The following is a 27952-nucleotide window of genomic DNA, read 5'->3' as shown; positions in this document are numbered from 1 at the left end:
CTTTCCTCTTCACGATCGACAGGCATTCCAGTCCAGACATTAATCTAACGTGTCCTACCGTCCAGTCCTACATTAATCTAATGTATCCTACCGTCCAGTCCTACATTAATCTAATGTATCCTACCGTCCAGTCCTACATTAATCTGACGTGTCCTACCATCCAGTCCATACAATCTAACGTGTCCTACCATCCAGTCCAGTCAATCTAACGTGTCCTACCATCCAGTCCAGACAATCTAACGTGTCCTACCATCCAGTCCAGACAATCTAACGTATCCTACAGTCCAGTCCAGACATTAATCTAACGTGTCCTACCGTCCAGACCTACATTAATCTAAAGTGTCCTACAGTCCAGTCCAGACATTAATCTAATGTATCCTACAGTCCAGTCCTACATTAATCTAATGTAACCTACCGTCCAGTCCTACATTAATCTAAAGTGTCCTACCGTCCAGTCCAGACATTAATCTAACGTGTCCTACCATCCAGTCCAGACAATCTAACGTGTCCTACCATCCAGTCCAGACAATCTAACGTGTCCTACCATCCAGTCCAGACAAACAGACAAGGCTAGTTTTGTACTCACCTCTTCCCTTCCTCTCTTCCATCCTTTTTAGCATTCGCACAGGAAAATAGAAAAAAAACAATATCCACTTTCTATAACTTTTCTTTTGCTGCTCAACATTTGTTGTGATGAGCCCCCCCCCCCCCTGAGTCTCGACTGATTTGGAAACTTTTTGAGAAGGAGCCCTTCACATTAGCTCTTGACCTGTGAAGTGGAGGTTCCTATCCCCTCTCAGCTAATCTGGAGCTCTGTTGGAGAGCATGTATGCGCCTCCCAAATTGCATCCTATTCCGTTTAAACTGCGCTACTTTTGACCAGGGCCCATATGTGAAAAGGGTGTCATTTTGGGAGGACTCCTGTGTATTAGGTTGAGCACACACAGTCACTAAGCTGTACTGATTCAAATCTGTGCTTACAAATCAGGTTGCACCCAGCCTGGTGTCATAAGAAACAGACGCAGAATGACTATTCACTTACCCCCTCGGTAAGAATCAATTCTCCCACAATGCACCTGTCACAGAGCCCTCAGTCTAGTGAAAGCAATTTCTTCTCCACTGTCTGACATGGTAATTGGGCTTTAAATTCCCAGTGACCGGCTTTGAGAGAACTCCCTTGAACCGTACCACGGAGAAGCCGGAGAACTTGATTTGTGCCAAAATGAGAACCTGACAGGGATAAAAGCAGTTACCTTCTCTACATAAAAAAAAATATATTTCTCATGCATAAAGAAGAATTGTTACGTATTGTAGGTTACATTGAATGTATCAGACTGGAGCCTGTTTCGACAACTTTGAGCAATGTCTCCTACTTAAGGGAGCACTGAAGAATGCCAGATGAACTGATACAAAGTATACACCAAGAGTATACAACAACATCTCCTACATTCGGCCCTCTTAACCACCCTTAGACTAGCGAGCAATTTCAAGGACCTTCGGCAGGACATCGATGTGACTGACGGGAGGGGGTGGGGTGTAAATGTGGGTCGTCTCAGAGGACCACAGAGGGTCAAGAACTGTGGGTTTTCTCAGAGGACCACATGAAGTCAAGAACTGTGGGTTTTCTCAGAGGACCACATGAAGTCAAGAACTGTGGGTTTTCTCAGAGGACCACATGAAGTCAAGAACTGTGGGGTTTTCTCAGAGGACCACATGAAGTCAAGAACTGTGGGGTTTCCTCAGAGGACCACAGCGGTTTTAATACTCTCTTCAAGGAGTTAGAAGACAGTAACGTTTATTGTTCTAACAACTTGAAAGCTTGACAATGCGTACAAAAATACAATATTCAAATGTATATCTATAATACTTCAATTTCTAAACAAACAAACCAAAACAACACTATAAACAATCTATGAAATGCAACAAAAAAAATGAGCCAATAAAGAAAACAAACATTGATTAAACACCTGTGGAAATAACACTGTTTCCTTATAAATACAAATACACAACAAAAAACAAAAGAAATACGGAATTACAAACGTAAATAAATAAACACGTCAAGCTGTTGCCGTGTGAAACCTGGATATATAACTCAGACAGGAAACAACACTCCACTTAATTAACTGGTTGCTTGACAGATGAATCACTCTGTAGGTGTGTGGCTATTTTCAGATCCTGTCAATTTTTCCCTGTAGACAGAATAAATTAAACCCCGTTGAATGTTTAGTCTCAAGTCCTTCGTTTCATTCCACAGGAATGCACCTGGAAAGTACAGAACACTGATGACAGAAATATATGTTTACTTACTGCGCATTATACACACCACACGACCAAAAGTATGTGAACACCTGCTCGTCCAACATCTCCTTTAAAAAATCAATGGGCATTATTTTGGAGTTGGTCCCGCCCTTTGCTGCTATAACAGCCTCTACTCTTCTGGGAAGGCTTTCCACTAGATGTTGGAACATTGCTGCTATAACAGCCTCCACTCTTCTGGGAAGGCTTTCCACTAGATGTAGGAACATTGCTGCTATAACAGCCTCCACTCTTCTGGGAAGGCTTTCCACTAGATGTAGGAACATTGCTGCTATAACAGCCTCCACTCTTCTGGGAAGACTTTCCACTAGATGTTGGAACATTGCTGCTATAACAGCCTCCACTCTACTGGGAAGACTTTCCACTAGATGTTGGAACATTCCTGCAGGGACTTGCTTCCATTCAGCCACAAGAGTATCATTGAGGTCGGGCACTGACGTTGGGTGATCAGGCCTGGCTAGCAGTCAGTTTTCCAGTTCATCCCAAAGGTGTTCGATGGGGTTGAGGTCAGGGCTCTATACAGGGCAGTCAAGTTCCTCCACACTGATCTTGACAAACCATTTCTGTATGGACCTCGCATTGTGCACAGGGGCATTGTCTTGCTGAAACAGGAAAGTGCCTTCTCCAAACTGTTTCCACAAAGTTGGAAGCACAGAATCATCTAGAATGTAATTTTATTCTGTAGCGTTAAGATTTCCCTTCACTGGAACTAAGGAGCCCGAACCATGAAAAACAGTCAGAGAACATTATTGTTCCTCCACCAAACTTTACAGTTGGCACTATGCATTGGGGCAGGTAGCGTTTTTCTGATATCCGCCAAACCCAGATTCGTTTGTCGGACTGCCAGATGGTGAAGTGTGATTCATCACTCCAGAGAATGCATTTCCACTGCTCCAGAGTCCAATGGCGGCGAGCTTTACACCACTCCAGCCGACACTTGGCATTGAGCATGGTGATCTTAGGCTTTGGTGCGGCTGGAAACCCATTTCATGATGAACAGTTCTTGTGCTGACATTGGAACTCGGTAGTGAGCGTTGTAACCGAGGACAGACGATTTGTACGCACTACGCTCTTCAGCACTCGCCGGTCCCGTTCTGTGAACTTGTGTGGCCTACCACTTCACGGCTGAGCCGTTGTTGCTCCTAGACGTTTCCACTTCACGATAACAGCACTTACAGTTGACCGGGGTAGCTATAGCAGGGCAGACATTTGATGAACTGACTTGTTGGAAAGGTTGCATCCTATAACGGTGCCACATTGAACATCACAGAACTCTTCAGTCAGACCATTCTACTGCCAATGTTTGTCTATGGCGATTGCATGGCTACGTGCTCGAATTTATACACCTGTCAGCAACGGCTGTGGCTGCAAAAGTCGAATCCACTTATTTGAACACATACTGCTGTGAACTGTATAAAGTGTATGCAATGTGTATGTAAGTTACATACCATTTTCACATATGCATCCTGGGAAGTTAGTTGTTGCTAAGGAGAAAACAACGGAATATAATAGTGCGCTAGCTTTAAAGATGCAACAAGCGGAAATTGCTCTGCCATTTCCTGGTTGCTAAAAAAAAAAATTGTGTTTATGTGACAAAAAACAAGCAAGTATAGTGTAGAGAGTTATTGTACCATCTAAAACTGCTGTAAAATATATTTTCCATAAACCCAAAATAATGTATTTTCAGCTGTTTTGAAACTGGTGTAGAAAGCCTAAAGTAAAACATGCAAAAACAAAACACAAGAACGGGAAGCGCAGAAATAGCGCATTTAGAAGAGATCTACTGCTTCTTAGACTTGCTTTCGATGAGAATGACAGATCTATAACGGGCGTTTCTAAGTGAATTTGGTCGGGTTATATATTGCAGCTTATTAAACAGTATCATGTGCCTTTTAAATGGTCTGGATAAGACATCCCATAAAAAGCTTTCTTGGCTACTCTGCAGTAATGTTGGCCTAATATGGAGATTATAACTCAATTTTCTCCCCTTCTCGAAGACTGATAATGATTTTCAGCATCCTTCATCACTTTAAGCAGATCAAAGAGCAGAAAGCGGGCCCATTCTTTCCCTGAGAGGGGCATTAACACTGACCCCAGGGGAACCCCCTCTATGGACTGCTTGAAATCATCAGGGAAGCAATTTTCACTTATGAACACCATTTGTTATTTTATTTTCCACCAGGATAAAATTACAGGCTAGGGTTATAGGCGCAACATGGGGGGGGGGGGGGGGGGGGGTGTCCCCATCACTTCAATATCAACGTCCTCGAAAAGCATTGACCACGAGAAGCTGGGTGACCTTCTGCTAAAATTAGTGCCAAGAATTCCATTCCGGCAACATAACTCATAGCAATGTGAAACATCTCAGTCAGCATATTGACTTTTCCAACTTCTAATAGCTCGTCATAAAGACTGTCCGTACCACTTTACCATAATATGAATACCAATTTCTTTACAGCTATATACAAGGGGGGGGGGGGGGGGGGGGTGAATTAGCATTATTGACTGGGGTACATTTAACAGTGCCTGTAATGGTTTAAGGGAAGGTTAATGTTGAAGTCACCAGATAAGGTGCTCCACTTAAAAAAAACACCTGCATTGATTAAACGACTCAACGGGAGATCTTCAGAGAGGAGTAGAAAAATGTTTTTCATATTTTTTAATTTTTTAATTTTTTATTTTTTTGTTCCTCTAATAACGGACAATTTGTGTGTATTTACAGATCACATTGTACAGGTCTAGTACATCTATTTCCAATGGAGGAGACTAGCTAGGATTATGTGGCTTGTGGTGGGCTTTCGTACTGAGGTATAAAAATAACACTGAGAAATGAAAAATAGGTTAGAATGAGAGGAGAATACTACGTGCTATAGTTTGGTGACATGCTAAAGGAATATAGGTTAGAATGACAGGAGAATACTACGTGCTATAGTTTGGTGACACGCTAAAGGAATATAGGTTAGAATGACAGGAGAATACTACGTGCTATAGTTTGGTGACACGCTAAAGGAATATAGGTTAGAATGACAGGAGAATACTACGTGCTATAGTTTGGTGACACGCTAAAGGAATAAAGGTTAGAATGACAGGAGAATACTACGTGCTATAGTTTGGTGACACGCTAAAGGAATATAGGTTAGAATGACAGGAGAATACTACGTGCTATAGTTTGGTGACACGCTAAAGGAATAAAGGTTAGAATGACAGGAGAATACTACGTGCTATAGTTTGGTGACACGCTAAAGGAATATAGGTTAGAATGACAGGAGAATACTACGTGCTATAGTTTGGTGACACGCTAAAGGAATATAGGTTAGAATGACAGGAGAATACTACGTGCTATAGTTTGGTGACACGCTAAAGGAATATAGGTTAGAATGACAGGAGAATACTACGTGCTATAGTTTGGTGACATGCTAAAGGAATATAGGTTAGAATGACAGGAGAATACTACGTGCTATAGTTTGGTGACACGCTAAAGGAATATAGGTTAGAATGACAGGAGAATACTACGTGCTATAGTTTGGTGACACGCTAAAGGAATATAGGTTAGAATGACAGGAGAATACTACGTGCTATAGTTTGGTGACACGCTAAAGGAATATAGGTTAGAATGAGAGGAGAATACTACGTGCTATAGTTTGGTGACACGCTAAAGGAATATAGGTTAGAATGACAGGAGAATACTACGTGCTATAGTTTGGTGACACGCTAAAGGAATATAGGTTAGAATGAGAGGAGAATACTACGTGCTATAGTTTGGTGACATGCTAAAGGAATATAGGTTAGAATGAGAGGAGAATACTACGTGCTATAGTTTGGTGACATGCTAAAGGAATATAGGTTAGAATGACAGGAGAATACTACGTGCTATAGTTTGGTGACACGCTAAAGGAATATAGGTTAGAATGACAGGAGAATACTACGTGCTATAGTTTGGTGACATGCTAAAGGAATATAGGTTAGAATGACAGGAGAATACTACGTGCTATAGTTTGGTGACACGCTAAAGGAATATAGGTTAGAATGACAGGAGAATACTACGTGCTATAGTTTGCTGACACGCTAAAGGAATATAGGTTAGAATGACAGGAGAATACTACGTGCTATAGTTTGGTGACATGCTAAAGGAATATAGGTTAGAATGACAGGAGAATACTACGTGCTATAGTTTGGTGACACGCTAAAGGAATATAGGTTAGAATGACAGGAGAATACTACGTGCTATAGTTTGGTGACACGCTAAAGGAAAATAGGAACTTGCATACCGATGTCCCTTTTAGTCGACCAGTTTGGTAACATGCAACATTATTTAAACTCTTATTATTTACTAACTTATAGAGCCAGGAGAATGAGGAATAAATCCAGTATTGAGCCAGGACAATGAGGAATAAAGCTGGTATAGAGCCAGGACAATGAGGAATAAAGCCTGTATAGAGCCAGGACAATGAGGAATAAAGCGTGTATAGAGCCAGGACAATGAGGAATAAAGCGTGTATAGAGCCAGGACAATGAGGAATAAAGCTGGTATAGAGCCAGGACATTGAGGAATAAAGCGTGTATAGAGCCAGGACAATGAGGAATAAAGCTGGTATACAGCCAGGACAATGAGGAATAAAGCTGGTATACAACCAGGACAATGAGGAATAAAGCTGGTATACAACCAGGACAATGAGGAATAAATCTGGTATAGAGCCAGGACAATGAGGAATAAAGCTGGCATAGAGCCAGGACAATGAGGAATAAAGCTGGTATACAGCCCGGACAATGAGGAATAAATCTGGTATAGAGCTAGGACAATGAGGAATGAAGCTGGTGTAGAGCCAGGACAATGAGGAATAAAGCTGGTATAGAGCCAGGACAATAAGGAATAAAGCTGGTATAGAGCCAGCACAATGAGGAATAAAGCATGTATACAGCCAGGACAATGAGGAATAAAGCGTGAATAGAGCCAGGACAATGAGGAATAAAGCTGGTATAGAGCCAGGACAATGAGGAATAAAGCTGTTATACAGCCAGGACAATGAGGAATAAAGCTGTTATACAGCCAGGACAATGAGGAATAAAGCTGTTATACAGCCAGGACAATGAGGAATAAAGCCGGTATAGAGCCAGGACAATGAGGAATAAATCTGGTATAGAGCCAGGACAATGAGGAATAAAGCTGGTATAGAGCCAGGACAATGAGAAATAAAGTTGTTATACAGCCAGGACAATGAGGAATAAAGCTGGTATAGAGCCAGGACAATGAGGAATAAAGCCGGTATACAGCCAGGAAAATGAGGAATAAAGCTGGTATACAGCCAGGACAATGAGGAATAAAGCCTGTATAGAGCCAGCACAATGAGGAATAAAGCATGTATACAGCCAGGACAATGAGGAATAAAGCTGTTATACAGCCAGGACAATGAGGAATAAAGCTGGTATAGAGCCAGGACAATGAGGAATAAAGCTGTTATAGAGCCAGGACAATGAGGAATAAAGCCGGTATAGAGCCAGGACAATGAGGAATAAAGCTGTTATACAGCCAGGACAATGAGGAATAAAGCTGGTATACAGCCAGGACAATGAGGAATAAAGCTGTTATACAGCCAGGACAATGAGGAATAAAGCTGGTATAGAGCCAGGACAATGAGGAATAAAGCTGGTATAGAGCCAGGACAATGAGGAATAAAGCTGGTATACAGCCAGGACAATGAGGAATAAAGCTGTTATACAGCCAGGACAATGAGGAATAAAGCTGTTATACAGCCAGGACAATGAGGAATAAAGCTGGTATAGAGCCAGGACAATGAGGAATAAAGCTGGTATACAGCCAGGACAATGAGGAATAAAGCTGGTATAGAGCCAGGACAATGAGGAATAAAGCTGGTATACAGCCAGGACAATGAGGAATAAATCTGGTATACAGCCAGGACAATGAGGAATAAAGCCTGTATACAGCCAGGACAATGAGGAATAAAGCTGTTATACAGCCAGGACAATGAGGAATAAAGCTGGTATAGAGCCAGGACAATGAGGAATAAAGCTGTTATACAGCCAGGACAATGAGGAATAAAGCTGGTATAGAGCCAGGACAATGAGGAATAAAGCTGGTATACAGCCAGGATAATGAGGAATAAATCTGGTATAGAGCCAGGACAATGAGGAATAAGGCTGGTATAGAGCCAGGACAATGAGGAATAAATCCGGTATACAGCCAGGACAATGAGGAATAAAGCTGGTATACAGCCAGGACAATGAGGAATAAAGCTGGTATACAGCCAGGACAATGAGGAATAAAGCTGGTATACAGCCAGGACAATGAGGAATAAAGCTGGTATACAGCCAGGACAATGAGGAATAAAGCTGGTATACAGCCAGGACAATGAGGAATAAAGCTGGTATACAGCCAGGACAATGAGGAATAAAGCTGTTATAAAGCCAGAACAATGAGGAATAAAGCTGGTATAGAGCCAGGACAATGAGGAATAAATCCGGTATACAGCCAGGATAATGAGGAATAAATCCGGTATACAGCCAGGACAATGAGGAAGGCTCTTTAAAACCATTACCAGCACAGCAGGAGAGAACAAGAGGTAGCTGAGGTAGTTAAGAGCTTGTTACGGTATCTATTACTGCTCTAAATAAACCCCAGCAGACAGCAGGCAAAATATTCCAGATTAAGGATGTTTTCCAAATCACATCCTATTCCTTATATAATTATATATTGGCCCAGGTCAAAAGGGCACTATATAGGGACTGTGGTGTGATTTGGGAGTAAGCCTGAGATTGTCCTGAAAGTACTGAGACACTTTCCAAAAGGAAAAAGAAAAATATTTTTTTTCCACCATAATTTGCAAATAAATTCATAAAAAATCCTACAATGTGATTTTATGAATTGAAGTGTACCTATGATGAAAATTACAGGCCTCTCTCATCTTTTTAAGTGGGAGAACTTGCACAATTGGTGGCTGACTAAATACTTTTTTTGCAATGTGATATATGTGATATATATATATATATATATATATATATATATATATATATAGGCCTAAACACAGAGACAATAAGAAGATATGGTGGCAGAATAAATTTAACCACACATTTGTTTCGTCACAAAACCGGTGGAATATATTGCATCATCATCAAATCACCTCTAGTCTAATACAGTGTCAACTAAAAAGCTAAACGTAAGCTAAATATGATGTGGCTCTCCATAGTTCTGATTTCTGTGTGTGCGTGCAAGTTGAAATAACATGCTGACCCTACAGCATGGTAGAGAAAATTCATATTTCCTACATTTTCAGACTGCTTAACATCTATTGATTTAGAACCACGGAGAGTTACCGCAAGTTGCCAGGACAGAGTGATAGACCGTTTCGTCAACATGAAAGAGAGGAGGACGGCATTGGCTTTTCTCTACAAGTAGGGTCAGCATGTTATTTCTACTTCCATCGCAAGCTTCCTCGACTGTCCCAGCAACGTTTCAACTTCAACATTTCAACATCATCAAATCACCTCTGTGCTTAGTCTAAAAGCTACCAAAAAACAATGTAATCCAAGCAACGTAAGCTAAATATGATGTGGCTGTCCATGGTTCTGATTTCTGTGTGTGGGTGCAAGTTGAAATAACATGCTGACCCTACTTGTAGAGAAACGTCAATGCCATCCTCCTTTCTTTCATGTTGACGAAACGGTCTATCACTCTGTCATACAGTACACCCTTTGCCTTTGAGTTGTTCTAGGCTACCTGGCTAAAATGCTTGCGCGCTAGCCTAAGTTCCATTTGTGGGCAAACGTTATCTAGTTAACATTAGCCTTCTACATCTAGCTACATAATGAACTTCCATCCTCTCAGGTTAGGGGCACAACAATGTCTGAAAGAATGGTTGGATTATAATCATTGGCCAGTACGAAGAATGAAGTAAAACCACACGTCCAAATCCCTGTCTCCATCCATGGCTAATTTAGGAGAGGACCGATTTTTAGCTAGCTAGCTACCGGACGACTACAACACAACCAAATGCAACAATTCAAGTTGTTTCTGACAATGGGGGAGGATTATATTGCAGTGTAACTCACCTGATTGACATGTGCTCCAAGCTGGCTTCCTGTGCCAGGACCATTCACAGTTGAGCTCACTCAGTTTAGCATAACACTGGCTATTATTTTTTTTATTTTTTTTTATCAAGGGACCCCAGATGCTTGCTGGCTTCCATTGCATTCAATGTGTTAAGTATAGCTGGGTAGTGACAGTAGAGGTTGTCTGAAAGTGATGGTTCTTCTCAGCGGTCTAATCTGAAGTATAGCTGGGTAGTGCCAGTAGAGGTTGTCTGAAAGTAATGGTTCTTCTCAGTGGTCTAATCTGAAGTATAGCTGGGTAGTGCCAGTAGAGGTTGCATAAGGTTCTTCTCAGCGGTCTAATCTGAAGTATAGCTGGGTAGTGCCAGTAGAGGTTGTCTGAAACCGATGGTTCTTCTCAGCGGTCTAATCTGAAGTATAGCTGGGTTGTGCCAGTAGAGGTTGTATAAGGTTCTTCTCAGCGGTCTAATCTGAAGTATAGCTGGGTAGTGCCAGTAGAGGTTGTCTGAAACCGATGGTTCTTCTCAGCGGTCTAATCTGAAGTATAGCTGGGTAGTGCCAGTAGAGGTTGTATAAAAGTGAATGACAAGACTCCAAACTGGCCATTTCACTTCACAGCCATTATTAGATGGAGAATGTGTCCCAAATGGCACCCTATTCACTATGTAGTGCACTACTAGAGCCCTATGGTACTGGTCAGAAGTAGTGCACTACGTAGGGAATAGGGTGCCATTTGGGATGAAAACACAATCACAGCCCCCCCCCCCACCCCTTCCAACGCTGGGAAGGTTGAGCTGAACATACCGCATGTTCTGATAGTGCCCTCCTCTGTTGACTCCTTCAAAACGTCTAGTTCTGTAAGTGCCCATCTCTGCTGACTACTTCAAAATGTCTAGGCTTTTTAGCAATTAGCTTCAAATCAAAAGAATCGATGAAAAATAGGTATTTTCAGCCGGACGAGACACAGACCTGGACTTGAAATCGATAGATAGTTTTTCCAAAACGCCATTGAAAGCTATGGTCTTACACACATGGCAAAGACATGAAGAGAGGTGATTTCCATTCCGCACACCTCTTGGTCAGAATGACACAGCTATTAAGTCTAAAGAGTTAAAAAGGAAAGTTGCCTGCCCTTCCCAAAAATAATATATATTTTTTCTCTCTCTCTCTCTCTCTCTCCCTCTCCCTTTCTCCCTTTCTCCACTGTCTGAGTTGTCACGGTGAAGGGAAGGTTGGGATTGATTGTGCATTGAGGTGCATTGAAGTGACAGATGTTGAATACATCCTCTGGGTCTGCCTTGATGTCTGATGGTTGTGCCTTGGTCTTAACATTGGATATATCTGATGGCTGGGCCCTGGTCTTAACCTTGGATATGTCTGATGGCTGGGCCCTGGTCTTAACCTTGAATATGTCTGATGTCTGGGCCCTGGTCTTAACCTTGGATATATCTGATGGCTGGGCCCTGGTCTTAACCTTGAATATGTCTGATGTCTGGGCCCTGGTCTTAACCTTGAATATGTCTGATGGCTGGGCCCTGGTCATAACCTTGGATATATCTGATGGCTGGGCCCTGGTCTTAACCTTGGATATATCTGATGGCTGGGCCCTGGTCTTAACCTTGGATATATCTGATGGCTGGGCCCTGGTCTTAACCTTGGATATATCTGATGGCTGGGCCCTGGTCTTAACCTTGGATATATCTGATGGCTGGGCCCTGGTCTTAACCTTGGATATATCTGATGGCTGGGCCCTGGTCTTAACATTGGATATGTCTGATGGCTGGGCCCTGGTCTTAACCTTGGATATATCTGATGACTGGGCCCTGGTCTTAACCTTGAATATGTCTGATGGCTGGGCCCTTGTCTTAACCTTGGATATGTCTGATGTCTGGGCCCTGGTCTTAACCTTGGATATATCTGATGGCTGGGCCCTGGTCTTAACTTTGGATGTATCTGATGGCTGGGCCCTGGTCTTAACCTTGGATATATCTGATTACAGGGCCCTGGTCTTAACCTTGAATATGTCTGATGGCTGGGCCCTGGTCTTAACATTGGATATGTCTGATGGCTGGGCCCTGGTCTTAACCTTGAATATATCTGATGGCTGGGCCCTGGTCTTAACCTTGGATATATCTGATGTCTGGGCCCTGGTCTTAACCTTGAATATGTCTGATGGCTGGGCCCTGGTCTTAACCTTGGATATATCTGATGGCTGGGCCCTGGTCTTAACCTTGGATATATCGGATGGCTGGGCCCTGGTCTTAACCTTGAATATATCTGATGGCTGGGCCCTGGTCTTAACCTTGGATATATCTGATGGCTGGGCCCTGGTCTTAACCTTGGATATATCGGATGGCTGGGCCCTGGTCTTAACCTTGAATATATCTGATGGCTGGGCCCTGGTCTTAACCTTGGATATATCGGATGGCTGGGCCCTGGTCTTAACCTTGGATATATCTGATGGCTGGGCCCTGGTCTTAACCTTGAATATATCTGATGGCTGGGCCCTGGTCTTAACCTTGGATATGTCTGATGTCTGGGCCCTGGTCTTAACTTTGGATATGTCTGGGCCCTGGTCTTAACCTTGGATATGTCTGATGGCTGGGCCCTGGTCTTAACCTTGGATATATCTGATGGCTGGGCCCTGGTCTTAACATTGGATATGTCTGATGGCTGGGCCCTGGTCTTAACCTTGGATATGTCTGATGTCTGGGCCCTGGTCTTAACTTTGGATATGTCTGGGCCCTGGTCTTAACCTTGGATATGTCTGATGGCTGGGCCCTGGTCTTAACCTTGGATATGTCTGATGTCTGGGCCCTGGTCTTAACTTTGGATATGTCTGGGCCCTGGTCTTAACCTTGGATATGTCTGATGTCTGGGCCATGGTCTTTACCTTGGATATGTCTGATGGCTGCGCAGTGAGTGAGATGTTGTGGAAGCTTGGAACTCAGTGAGATGATGTGGAGGCTTGGGACTCAGTGAGATGATGTGTAGGCTTGGGACTCAGTGAGATGATGTGGAGGCGTGGGAATCAGTGAGATAATATACTGTCTTAGGACTCAGTGAGATAATGTGGACTATTGGCACTCAGTGAGATTATATAGAGTCTTGGGACTCAGTGAGATGATATAGAGTCTTGGGACTCAGTGAAATTATATAGAGTCTTGGGACTCAGTGAGATGATATAGAGTCTTGGGACTCAATGAGATGATGTTTGAGTCTTGATACTTTGGATGTTGATTTATGGTTGTTGACCAGGGGATGTTATGCTTTTCATGGTCACAGAGGCCCATGAGATTCCCTGTTGACAGTTCCCAAGACGATTGCTGGACAAATATATTGTGTGGGTTTAGAAACAGTAGGGTTCTGATTGGGTAGGGTATGTCTGGGTTCCCTCCACAATAGAGCTAAATCCATGGGTCAGACAGAAGTGATCTGGTAGGCAGTGACCACATTGTCCAGAGACAGAATGGGATGTGTGATTCACAGTAGGACAGTGAAGAGGATCATCCTTCTAGCCATTGTAATGCTTTTAGAAGTTTGTTTTCCTCCTTTCTTGAGATCAACTTTCCATGTCCTGGGAGAAGGCATGGCATCTTGTCTATGGATCTACTTTCCATGTACTGGGGGGAGACATGGCCTCTTCTCTATGGATCTACTTTACATGTACTGGGGGGAGACATGGCCTTTTCTCTATGGATCTACTTTCCATGTCCTGGGAGAAGGCATGGCCTCTTCTCTATGGATCTACTTTCCATGTCCTGGGAGAAGGCATGGCATCTTGTCTATGGATCTACTTTCCATGTCCTGGGGGGAGACATAGCCTCTTCTCTATGGATCTACTTTCCATGTCCTGGGAGAAGGCATGGCATCTTGTCTATGGATCTACTTTCCATGTCCTGGGGGGAGACATGGCCTCTTCTCTATGGATCTACTTTCCATGTACTGGGGGGAGACATGGCCTCTTCTCTATGGATCTACTTTCCATGTACTGGGGGGAGACATGGCCTCTTCTCTATGGATCTACTTTCCATGTACTGGGGGGAGACATGGCCTCTTCTCTATGGATCTACTTTCCATGTACTGGGGGGAGACATGGCCTCTTCTCTATTCATGCACCAGCTGTTGTTTACAAATGTACACAGACTGCCACCCCTGGTCTCACCGGAGGCAGGGCCTCTTCTCTATTCATGCACCAGCTGTTGTTTACAAATGTACACAGACTGCCACCCCTTGTCTCACCGGAGGCAGGGCCTCTTCTCTATTCATGCACCAGCTGTTGTTTACAAATGTACACAGACTGCCACCCCTGGACTCACCGGAGGCAGGGCCTCCGATGCAGCATAATACCCGCCAGCCACGACTCAGTGAAACATAAGACATTACAGATTTTAATGCCTTGTTGGTAGGATATTCGTGATCGTAGCTCGTCTATTTTGTTATCCAATGATTGTACGTTGGCTAATAGGTCTCGCCGCCGGATCCTTACGAGGCATCCCGACCTACGTCCCCGATAACTCCGTCTCCTTCTCCTGCGAACGACGGGGATGTTGGCCTTGTCTGAAGTAAATTCTTTGCATCTGACTCGTGAAAGAAAAACTCTTTGTCCAGCACGAGGTGAATAATCGCTGTCCTGATATCTAGAAGCTCTTTAGGTGGCAGAAACATTATGTACAAAATAAAAAAAAGCTAAAAAAAAAAAAAAAACACACAATAGGACAAAATAAAAATAAACAAGTTTTTTTTTTTAAACACACACAATAGCACAATTGGTTAAGAGCTCGAAAACGGCAGCCATCTCCTCCGGCTCCATTCTATCAGAATGTTGATCACAGATCTAGTCAGCATGTTGATCACAGATCTAGTCAGAACGTGGATCACAGATCTAGTCAGAATGTTGATCACAGATCTAGTCAGCATGTTGATCACAGATCTAGTCAGAATGTTGATCACAGATCTAGTCAGAATGTTGATCACAGATCTAGTCAGAACGTGGATCACAGATCTAGTCAGAATGTTGATCACAGATCTAGTCAGAATGTTGATCACAGATCTAGTCAGCATGTTGATCACAGATCTAGTCAGAATGTTGATCACAGATCAAGTCAGAATGTTGATCACAGATCTAGTCAGAATGTTGATCACAGATCTAGTCAGAATGTTGATCACAGATCTAGTCAGCATGTTGATCACAGATCTAGTCAGAATGTTGATCACAGATCTAGTCAGAATGTTGATCACAGATCTAGTCAGAACGTGGATCAAAGTACTAGTCAGAATGTCGATCACAGATCAAGTCAGAATGTTGATCACAGATCTAGTCAGCATGTTGATCACAGATCTAGTCAGAATGTTGATCACAGATCAAGTCAGAATGTTGATCACAGATCTAGTCAGAATGTTGATCACAGATCTAGTCAGCATGTTGATCACAGATCTAGTCAGCATGTTGATCACAGATCTAGTCAGCATGTTGATCACAGATCTAGTCAGCATGTTGATCACAGATCTAGTCAGCATGTTGATCACAGATCTAGTCAGAATGTTGATCACATATCTAGTCAGCATGTTGATCACAGATCTAGTCAGAATGTTGATCACAGATCTAGTCAGCATGTTGATCACAGATCTAGTCAGCATGTTGATCACAGATCTAGTCAGAATGTTGATCACAGATCTAGTCAGCATGTTGATCACAGATCTAGTCAGAATGTTGATCACAGATCTAGTCAGAACGTTGATCACAGATCTAGTCAGAACGTTGATCACAGATCTAGTCAGAATGTTGATCACAGATCTAGTCCGAATGTTGATCACAGATCTAGTCAGAATGTTGATCACAGATCTAGTCAGAATGTTGATCACAGATCTAGTCAGAACGTTGATCACAGATCTAGTCAGAATGTTGATCACAGATCAAGTCAGAATGTTGATCACAGATCTAGTCAGAATGTTGATCACAGATCTAGTCAGAACGTTGATCACAGATCTAGTCAACACGTTGATCACAGATCTAGTCAGAATGTTGATCACAGATCTAGTCAGAATGTTGATCACAGATCTAGTCAGAATGTTGATCACAGATCTAGTCAGCATGTTGATCACAGATCTAGTCAGAATGTTGATCACAGATCTAGTCAGAATGTTGATCACAGATCTAGTCAGCATGTTGATCACAGATCTAGTCAGAATGTTGATCACAGATCAAGTCAGAATGTTGATCACAGATCTAGTCAGAATGTTGATCACAGATCTAGTCAGAATGTTGATCACAGATCTAGTCAGAATGTTGATCACAGATCTAGTCAGAATGTTGATCACAGATCTAGTCAGAATGTTGATCACAGATCTAGTCAGAACGTTGATCACAGATCTAGTCAGAATGTTGATCACAGATCAAGTCAGAATGTTGATCACAGATCTAGTCAGAATGTTGATCACAGATCTAGTCAGCATGTTGATCACAGATCTAGTCAGAATGTTGATCACAGATCTAGTCAGAATGTTGATCACAGATCTAGTCAGAACGTTGATCACAGATCTAGTCAGAATGTTGATCACAGATCTAGTCAGAATGTTGATCACAGATCTAGTCAGCATGTTGATCACAGATCTAGTCAGAATGTTGATCACAGATCTAGTCAGAACGTTGATCACAGATCTAGTCAGAATGTTGATCACAGATCAAGTCAGAATGTTGATCACAGATCTAGTCAGAATGTTGATCACAGATCTAGTCAGCATGTTGATCACAGATCTAGTCAGAATGTTGATCACAGATCTAGTCAGAATGTTGATCACAGATCTAGTCAGAACGTTGATCACAGATCTAGTCAGAATGTTGATCACAGATCTAGTCAGAATGTTGATCACAGATCTAGTCAGCATGTTGATCACAGATCTAGTCAGAATGTTGATCACAGATCTAGTCAGAATGTTGATCACAGATCTAGTCAGAACGTTGATCACAGATCTAGTCAGAATGTTGATCACAGATCTAGTCAGAATGTTGATCACAGATCTAGTCAGCATGTTGATTACAGATCTAGTCAGCATGTTGATCACAGATCTAGTCAGCATGTTGATCACAGATCTAGTCAGAATGTTGATCACAGATCTAGTCAGAATGTTGATCACAGATCTAGTCAGAACGTTGATCACAGATCTAGTGAGAATGTTGATCACAGATCTAGTCAGAATGTTGATCACAGATCTAGTCAGCATGTTGATTACAGATCTAGTCAGAACGTTGATCACAGATCTAGTCAGAATGTTGATCACACATCAAGTCAGAATGTTGATCACAGATCTAGTCAGCATGTTGATCACAGATCTAGTCAGCATGTTGATTACAGATCTAGTCAGCATGTTGATCACAGATCTAGTCAGCATGTTGATTACAGATCTAGTCAGAACGTTGATCACAGATCTAGTCAGAATGTTGATCACACATCAAGTCAGAATGTTGATCACAGATCTAGTCAGCATGTTGATCACAGTCAGCATAACGTACTCAACGGAGAACCTGTATTGCAAATGCTTTTAGTCCAGAACTACGCTATTGTCTATGTCCTCCACTTCTACACACTCTTTCCTACACCCGTGTGTGTGTGATGTGCATGTGGTCAGGTCGTTGGCCGTATGGCCCATTGCTGGCTTGGTCAGAGTGTGTCTGGCTCTTATATGCTTGCCAGAAACTGGCGGGTAAGAGGAGGGTTTGTAGATATTTGTTTCAGAACTGTCAGGTAAGGAAACATATTTTGAAGTAGCAAAGTAGAAAAGCATTTTCAAATAGTTCAGTTTGTGCATTTTTTCCCACATGAGCGTTATATGAGATTTCAGTCTCATGTAGGCTACATATAATCCCCTATAACCATATATGCTATTCATAATTTTATTTTAGTTCCTCAGTTAAGCATCAAACCGCGCCAAGCTGTGGAACAGAAGGGCGCTGCTTTGGACCACATTTGTGGCACTATTTTCTGTGCGTAAAACACAAAAGTCTAATACAGCACTACATTCTTTGAGAGTAAACATGCGTTGTTCTTGCTAGATCATTTATTATATAGAGTGGTGAAGTGTGTGCAAAACGGAGTGGAAGTTTTTAGCGCTGTTTGATCGCTGTGTGACTGAACACTACTGACAGTCTGATGTTTAAAAAACAACCAACACTGGAAACTATTATTTTTTAAAATTGTATTTATTTAACACGGCAAGTCAGTTAAGAACAAATTCTTATTTTCAATGGCGGCCTGTTCAGGGGCAGAACGACAGACCTTGTCAGCTCGGGGATTTGAACTGGCAACCTTCCAGTTACTAGTCCAATGCTCTAACCACTAGGCTACCCTGCCGCCCCAAATGTGTAGCATCAGCAAAATAGTCCACCACTACTACATTAACCTGGCATAGCACCTGCATTTTCCTGGAGCCCCAAGCATGGCTCAATAATCAATTTTCTTACAGTAGATTCTTATATTCAATTGTTCCTCTGGCTGAAATGTCACGGGTTTAGAATCAAGAATCCATTTTCTTACAGTAGGTGGTTTTTATTCAACTGTTCTACTGGTTGAAATGTCACTGGTTTAGAATGAAGAATCCATTTTCTTTCATGTTTCTGTTAGCTGGTAGTCTTGTGATGTACATTGGTTTGGTCCTCAGATATGCCCAGGCCTATGAGCAGCTCACTGGCACTGTTAAAGGCTATTGACTTATGTACAAGAGAGCAGGGAGCCAAATTAGTGTTCTTGAAATGACCTGAGATGAACATTTTCCTTCGTCACCGCCCATGGAATATTCAAGTTAATTAATTTTCCAGGAAGACGTGGTAGCCAGCATCTATCCAGCATGTGTGTGTGTGTGTGTGTGTGTGTGTCTGTGTGTGTGTCTGTGTGTGTGTGTGTGTGTGTGTGTGTGTGTGTGTGTGTGTGTGTGTGTGTGTGTGTGTGTGTGTGTGTGTGTGTGTGTGTGTGTGTGTGTGTGTGTGTGTGTGTGTGTGTGTGTGTGTGTCCAACATGGAGAGGAGGAAGCAGCTTTCTAATTTCATCTCCTCCAGTTTCCTCTATCAAATCTGGTGGTAGAAAGAGAAGGGAGGAGAAGATAATAACCTGGTAGCTGACCTCTACTATCGGGAGAGGAGCTGACCTCTACTATCGGGAGAGGAGCTGACGGATGTCACTTAGGTCAGATCTGTCAAGCTTTTGTCGCAAATATACTGCCTATCTTTTCAAGGAAAATAGCAAGGAATCATGGCACCATGCATTAAGCATGTCTTTGTGGTGGGGGTTTATTTGCATGTCTTGGGGGTGGGGGTTTATTTGCATGTCTTGGTGACAGGGTTTATTTGCATGTCTTGGTGGTGGGGGTTTATTTGCATGTCTTGGGGGTAGGGGTTTATTTGCATGTCTTAGGGGTGGGGGTTTATTTGCATGTCTTGGGGGTGGTGGTTTATTTGCATGTCTTGGGGGTGGGGGTTTAATTGCATGTCTTGGGGGTGGGGGTTTATTTGCATGTCTTGGGGGTGGGGGTTTATTTGCATGTCTTGGTGGTGGGGGTTTATTTGCATGTCTTGGTGGTGGGGGTTTATTTGCATGTCTTGGTGGTGGGGGTTTATTTGCATATCTTGGTGGTGGGGGTTTATTTGCATGTCTTGGTGGTGGGGGTTTATTTGCATGTCTTGGGGGTAGGGGTTTATTTGCATGTCTTAGGGGTGGGGGTTTATTTGCATGTCTTGGGGGTGGGGGTTTATTTGCATGTCTTGGGGGTGGGGGTTTATTTGCATGTCTTGGTGGTGGGGGTTTATTTGCATGTCTTGGGGGTGGTGGTTTATTTGCATGTCTTGGGGGTGGGGGTTTAATTGCATGTCTTGGGGGTGGGGGTTTATTTGCATGTCTTGGGGGTGGGGGTTTATTTGCATGTCTTGGGGGTAGGGGTTTATTTGCATGTCTTAGGGGTGGTGGTTTATTTGCATGTCTTGGGTGTAGGGGTTTATTTGCATGTCTTGGGGGTGGGGGTTTATTTGCATGTCTTGGTGGTGGGGGTTTATTTGCATGTCTTGGTGGTGGGGGTTTATTTGCATGTCTTGGGGGTGGTGGTTTATTTGCATGTCTTGGGGGTAGGGGTTTATTTGCATGTCTTGGTGGTGGGGGTTTATTTGCATGTCTTGGGGGTGGGGGTTTATTTGCATGTCTTAGGGGTGGTGGTTTATTTGCATGTCTTGGGGGTGGGGGTTTATTTGCATGTCTTGGTGGTGGGGGTTTATTTGCATGTCTTGGGGGTGGGGGTTTATTTGCATGTCTTGGTGGTGGGGGTTTATTTGCATGTCTTGGGGGTGGGGGTTTATTTGCATGTCTTGGTGGTGGGGGTTTATTTGCATGTCTTGGTGGTGGGGGTTTATTTGCATGTCTTGGTGGTGGGGGTTTATTTGCATGTCTTGGGGGTGGGGGTTTATTTGCATGTCTTGGTGGTGGGGGTTTATTTGCATGTCTTGGTGGTGGGGGTTTATTTGCATGTCTTGGGGGTAGGGGTTTATTTGCATGTCTTAGGGGTGGGGGTTTATTTGCATGTCTTGGGGGTGGTGGTTTATTTGCATGTCTTGGTGGTGGGAGGATATTGCTCAGTATTTGTACACAGCAGCTTCCCCTTCGTCAGTGTAATCAGTGTTTGTGTCACTCTTCCTGTAAGTTGCTGCCTGAGTTGATCACTGACCCCTTGTGTCTCTGTGGAATTAAACGGAGACGTGTTTTGCATGTGACATTGAGGGTTTAGTGTTTCACACTGGAGATCCTGGGAATTAACATGCAGACTGAGAAAAGAGAAGGGGAAGTGTGTGTGTGTGTATACCGCTGTGCCCAGTCTGGTCTTGGTCCATGTGCTCTAAATCAAATCAAAATAAAATGTATTTATATAGCCTTTCGTACATCAGCTGATATCTCAAAGTGCTGTACAGAAACCCAGCCTAAAACCCCAAACAGCAAGCAATGCAGGTGTAGAAGCACGGTGGCTAGGAAAAACTCCCTAGCTAAAACCTAGGAAGAAACGTAGAGAGGAACCAGGCTACGTGGGGTGGCCAGTCCTCTTCTGGCTGTGCCGGGTGGAGATTATAACAGAACATGGCCAAGATGTTCAAATGTTCATAAATGACCAGCATGGTCCAATAACAATAAGGCAGAACAGTTGAAACTGGAGCAGCAGCACGGCCAGGTGGACTGGGGACAGCAATGAGTCATCATGTCAGGTAGTCCTGAGGCATGGTCCTAGGGCTCAGGTCCTCCGAGAGAGAGAAAGACAGAGAGAAAGAGAGAATTAGAGAGAGCACACTTAAATTCACACAGGACACTGAATAGGACAGGAGAAGTACTCCAGATATAACAAACTGACCCTAGCCCCCCGACACATAAACTACTGCAGCATAAATACTGGAGGCTGAGACAGGAGGGGTCAGGAGACACTGTGGTCCCATCTGAGGACACCCCCGGACAGAGCCAAACAGGAAGGATATAACCCCACCCACTTTGCCAAAGCACATCCCCCACACCACTAGAGGGATATCTTCAACCACCAACTTACCATCCTGAGACAAGGCCGGGTATAGCCCACAAAGATCTCCACCACGGCACAACCCAAAGGGGGGCGCCAACCCAGACAGGAAGATCACATCAGTAACTCAACCCACTCAAGTGACGCACCCCTCCTAGGGACGGTATGAAAGAGCCCCAGTAAACCAGTGGCTCAGCCCCTGTAATAGGGTTAGAGGCAGAGATCCCATTGGAAAGAGGGCCATTTCCTGAGTTGTAGTGGGAAGACCACACAACAGATCTGTAGCCTAATAAACTGTATGGTTTCCTGAGTCGTAGTGGGAGGACCACTCAACAGATCTGTAGCCTAATAAACTGTATGGTTTCCTGAGTCGTAGTGGGAGGACCACACCACAGATCTGTAGCCTAATAAACTGTATGGTTTCCTGAGTCGTAGTGGGAGGACCACACAACAGATCTGTAGCCTAATAAACTGTATGGTTTCCTGAGTTGTAGTGGGAGGACCACACAACAGATCTGTAGCCTAATAAACTGTATGGTTTCCTGAGTCGTAGTGGGAGGACCACACAACAGATCTGTAGCCTAATAAACTGTATGGTTTCCTGAGTCATAGTGGGAGGACCACACAACAGATCTGTAGCCTAATAAACTGTATGGTTTCCTGAGTCGTAGTGGGAGGAACACAACAACAGATCTGTAGTCTAATAAACTGTATGGTTTCCTGAGTCGTAGTGGGAGGACCACACAACTGATCTGTAGCCTAATAAACTGTATGGTTTCCTAAGTCGTAGTGGGAGGACCACACCACAGATCTGTAGCCTAATAAACTGTATGGTTTCCTGAGTCGTAGTGGGAGGGCCACACCACAGATCTGTAGCCTAATAAACTGTATGGTTTCCTGAGTCGTAGTGCGAGGACCACACAACAGATCTGTAGCCTAATAAACTGTATGGTTTCCTGAGTTGTAGTGGGAGGACTACACAACAGATCTGTAGCCTTATAAACTGTATGGTTTCCTGAGTCGTAGTGGGAGGACCACACAACAGAGTGTCCTGCTCCTAAATGTCCTGCTTCCATCAGGCCTATCGTGTAGCGTTTTATCCAACATGTACTTTATCTGGTTACTGTAAGGGAATTTAGTATTTTTGGGGGTGATTTCACATTGAATTCACATCAGTTGACATCTCAACCAAATTTAAATCACAAATAGATGCTGAACTGACATCTGTGCCCAGTGGGACAGTTATAAATCATTTGTACAAAAAAAAAATTGACATCAACAGATCTCAAACATAGTATTTGGCAAAAACATAATTATTTCAAATGTTGATTAAACTAAGATACACACGTGACTCTTTATTTTTGCATGGGAACACTTGGGAACATACGTCCTAAATTTAAATCCCTTGGAGCTATATATCCTGGTGATTTTATGGTCGTTTATGTCCATCCACAAATATGTTGTGCCAGATAAAATCACCCGATGGCCGAATTTGGCTCGCAGGCCACCTATTGGGGAACCGTGTCTTATACCGTTGTTTATGTGAGTTTGAAGGAGGCATAGAAGATAGCCGCCTACATTCTTCCTGTTGGCCACCAGGAAGACCAGAGGAAGACCAGAGGAAGATCAGAGGAAGATCACAGGAAGACCACAGGAAGATCACCAGGAAGACCACGAGGAAGAAGAGAGGAAGACCACCAGGAAGACCACCAGGACGACCACAGGAAGACCAGAGGAAGACCACCAGGAAGACCACCAGGAAGACCACAGGAAGACCACAGGAAGACCACCAGGAAGACCAGAGGAAGACCACAGGAAGACCACCAGGAAGACCAGAGGAAGACCACCAGGAAGACCAGAGGAAGACCAGAGGAAGGCCACCAGGAAGACCACAGGAAGACCACAGGAAGACCACCAGGAAGACCACCAGGAAGACCACCAGGAAGACCACCAGGAAGACCACAGGAAGACCACCAGGAAGACCAGAGGAAGACCAGAGGAAGACCACCAGGAAGACCAGAGGAAGACCACCAGGAAGACCAGAGGAAGACCACCAGGAAGACCAGAGGAAGACCACCAGGGAGACCACCAGGAAGATCACCAGGAAGACCAGAGGAAGACCACCAGGAAGACCACCAGGAAGACCACCAGGAAGACCACAGGAAGACCAGAGGAAGACCACAGGAAGACCACCAGGAAGACCAGAGGAAGACCAGAGGAAGACCACAGGAAGACCACCAGGAAGACCAGAGGAAGACCAGAGGAAGACCACCAGGAAGACCACAGGAAGACCAGAGGAAGACCACCAGGAAGACCAGAGGAAGACCACCAGAGGAAGACCAGAGGAAAACCAGAGAAACTCCAACCAGAAACGCCTGTGTTTGGGTGGAGCAGTGAGAAGCCCAACAGCCTTTTTCTCACATATCTACCCCTACCAGAACACACACTTTAGAGCAGATATCCACCCAAACCAGGGACACATCCATACCAACCAGGGACACATCCATACCAACCAGGGACACATCCATACCAACCAGGGACACATCCATACCAACCAGGGACACATCCACCAACCAAAAACACATCCACCAAACCAGGGACACATCCACCCCACCAGGGACACATCCACCAACCAAAAACACATCCACCCCACCAGGGACACATCCACCAACCAGGGACACATCCACCAACCAGAGACACATCAAACCAAACAGGGACACACCCACCAACCAAAAACACATCCACCCCACCAGGGACACATCCACCAACCAGGGACACATCCACCAACCAGGGACACATCCATACCAACCAGGGACACATCCACCAACCAGGGACACCACCAGGGACACATCCACCAACCAAAAACATCCACCAACCAGGGACACATCCACCAACCAGGGATACATCAAACCAACCAGGGACACATCCACCAACCAGGGACACATCCAACAAACCAGGGATACATCAAACCAACCAGGGACACATCCACCAACCAGGGACACATCCACCAACCAGGGACACATCCACCCCACCAGGGACACATCCAACAAACCAGGGACACATCCAACAAACCAGGGACACATCCAACAAACCAGGGACACATCCAACAAACCAGAGACACATCCACCAACCAGGGACACATCCAACAAACCAGAGATACATCCAACAAACCAGGGACACATCCAACAAACCAGAGACACATCCACCAACCAGGGACACATCCAACAAACCAAAAACACATCCATACCAACCAGGGACACATCATCCCCACCAGGGACACATCCATACACACCAGGAACACATCAACCCAACCAGGGACACATCGTCCCCACCAGGGACACATCCATACACACCAGGAACACATCAACCCAACCAGCGACACATCCCCCAAACCAGGGACACATCCACCAAACCAGGGACACATCATCCCCACCAGGGACACATCCACCCAAACCAGGGACACATCAACCAACCAGGGACACATCATCCCCACCAGGGACACATCAACCCAACCAGGGACACATTCACCAACCAGAGACACATCATACCCACCAGGGACACATCAACCCAACCAGGGACACATCAACCCAACCAGGGACACATCAACCCAACCAGGGACACATCAACCAACCAGGGACACATCAACCAACCAGGGACACATCAACCAACCAGGGACACATCAACCAACCAGGGACACATCAACCCAACCAGGGACACATCAATCCAACCAGGGACACATCAAACCAACCAGGGACACATCAAACCAACCAGGGACACATCAACCCAACCAGGGACACATCAACCCAACCAGGGACACATCAACCCAACCAGGGACACATCAACCCAACCAGGGACACATCAACCCAACCAGGGACACATCCCCCAAACCAGGGGCACATCAACCCAACCATGGACACATCAACCCAGCCAGGGACACATCCATACCAACCAGGGACACATCAACCAACCAGAGACACATCATCCCCACCAGGGACACATCCATACCAACCAGGCTCTAACCCTACTCACTAGACAACAGCTCCACATTGACCCAGGCTCAGACTGTGATGTGGATTGGCAGATTGATTGGAAGACATCTGTGCCCTGTCACCTCGGACCACAGTGGAGACAAGGCACTGTTCAAGGGGATAGCAGCACATATTCACATATATGGACGTAGGATTTTTGATAACATTTCCAAAACTCCCAGGTTTTTCCAGACATCCCCCAACCATGAGTTGCTTAATATGATGTATTTAATCAAATCTTACATGAAGGAAAGTGAAGGTACACACAGTACAGGACAGAGACTCCCAGAAGTTTTCAGCTCTCTCTGAAGTTCTACACAGGCCATGGAGACCACAGCATGTCACAACAATTAGATCAACATTAGCCAGTGTCTCTCACGCCAAGATGGCTGCCTATAGGAGAGAGATAAGGTACGCTCACGTGACTGGCTACAAGGAAGTCATGAGATAAGCCACGGATAACAACATGTACTGTTACCATATATAGGTTCAGTATCTCCCCAGGATGCCACCCACCACCTCAGGGACATCTGTAACGCAGCAGTATTCTGATAGATTACACAAGTCAAATACTGTTTGAGTAGTCGAGCCACGGCTCTGAGTAAAATCATTTTAACTAGGGAATAAGACATTTATAAAGGGCTTATAAGCCGTTATTACCAAGTCAGGTGTGATAAAAAATTTAAAAAATGTGTTACTCACTAACATTTGGCATAGTTTATTAACATTTGGCATAGTTTATTAACATTTGGCATAGTTTATTAACATTTGCTAAAAACAAAGTATACCTTTGTATTGATAGGCTATATCCTAATATTGCTTGTGTTGTTAACGTTGAATGAGTCAACATTGCTGCCTTATTATGGTATTATTCTTTTTTAAAAGTCTCTCTCCCCATAGTTAATGTTTAGAAGTGTATAATTAACACGGTATTATTTCTCTGTCGATGAAGAATACATCCAGGAGATAAGTTGTGTTTGTAACCTGTAACTTGCAATTTGTGTTTGCTCTAGGGAGTGTTTTTGTTTGTTTGTTTGTTGTTTTTCAGACTCACAAAGGCAAATATATGTCTAACATATCTTGTTTACCACGGCGTTAACTGCAACATGTATTGTCTTGGAGCCGCCGTCCACCAAAAAAAAACAAAAAAAACACTAATTGCTCGTTGCCGTCCTCTCCTGTCAGTGGTCTTTTCTTCTCGGAGACGCTGTGGTCTTTAGTGTCAGCCCCCCCCCAAAAAAACCTCCTAAAAACACCAACATCATCCAAAGAGGCAATATTTACTGCTAATAAATTAGTGTTTGCACTGCAGTTATCACTGGAAGAAGGAAGAAAAACATCTGCGTTGTTGAAATTGCTAATAATGAGTGGGTTTCCAGACTAAATGTGATGCTTTTATGTAAATGCGTGGACCTGGAAGTTTGACCTGGAACCAAAAAAAGCATCTAGTATCTGCTAAAGGCATGTGCATTAGTGTGCGTCAATTAAACACGGCCAGCGAACGAATGAACAAACGCACCCCTACTTAATAAACGTACAGGGGGGGGGGGGGGGGGGGGGGGGGGGGTTCCACAATCAAACCGGGGTTGCCACGGCAACTGACCAGCAAACGAAAGGAACGGCAATCAGGGTATTAAAAAATATAAAAAATAAAAATAAGGCATGGAGGGCGGCCGACACTGAAAAGAACTGCACAGTGAAATGTTTCGGGTCAATATGAAGAAGTAATATGTACTAGACTATCCCATTTTAGTTGTGAATGTAATATCAAGTTGGATCTGCTCAATCTGCTCAAGATTTCTTGAACATAAATTCGTAGAGATTGAAGAGTTTCCAATCCTAATTATAGAACACATTGATCAGGTGATGGTCCAGTCTCTGTTGTTCAAAAACAAAATAAACAGGCTAGTCCCACTGCTGTCTATGTCCAAACAGGTGTGTGTGTGTGCGTGTGTGTGTGTGTGTGTGCGTGTGTGTGCGTGTGTGTGTGTGTGTGTGCGTGTGTGTGT

General features: G+C 44.0%; 1 long non-coding RNA gene across 1 annotated transcript; it reads left to right on the top strand.

Annotated features, from left to right (window-relative positions):
- Positions 1-5000: 5000 nt before the first annotated feature.
- On the top strand, positions 5001-5699 carry LOC118937459. The gene is made up of 2 exons (XR_005034809.1): positions 5001-5156; positions 5275-5699. It is a non-coding gene; the product is annotated as an uncharacterized LOC118937459 (long non-coding RNA).
- The last annotated feature ends 22253 nt before the right edge of the window (positions 5700-27952 follow it).

Source organism: Oncorhynchus mykiss, chromosome 11, assembly GCF_013265735.2.
Source record: "Oncorhynchus mykiss isolate Arlee chromosome 11, USDA_OmykA_1.1, whole genome shotgun sequence".
Taxonomy (NCBI): domain Eukaryota; kingdom Metazoa; phylum Chordata; class Actinopteri; order Salmoniformes; family Salmonidae; genus Oncorhynchus; species Oncorhynchus mykiss.
This window is presented reverse-complemented; position numbering and strand designations above follow the sequence as displayed.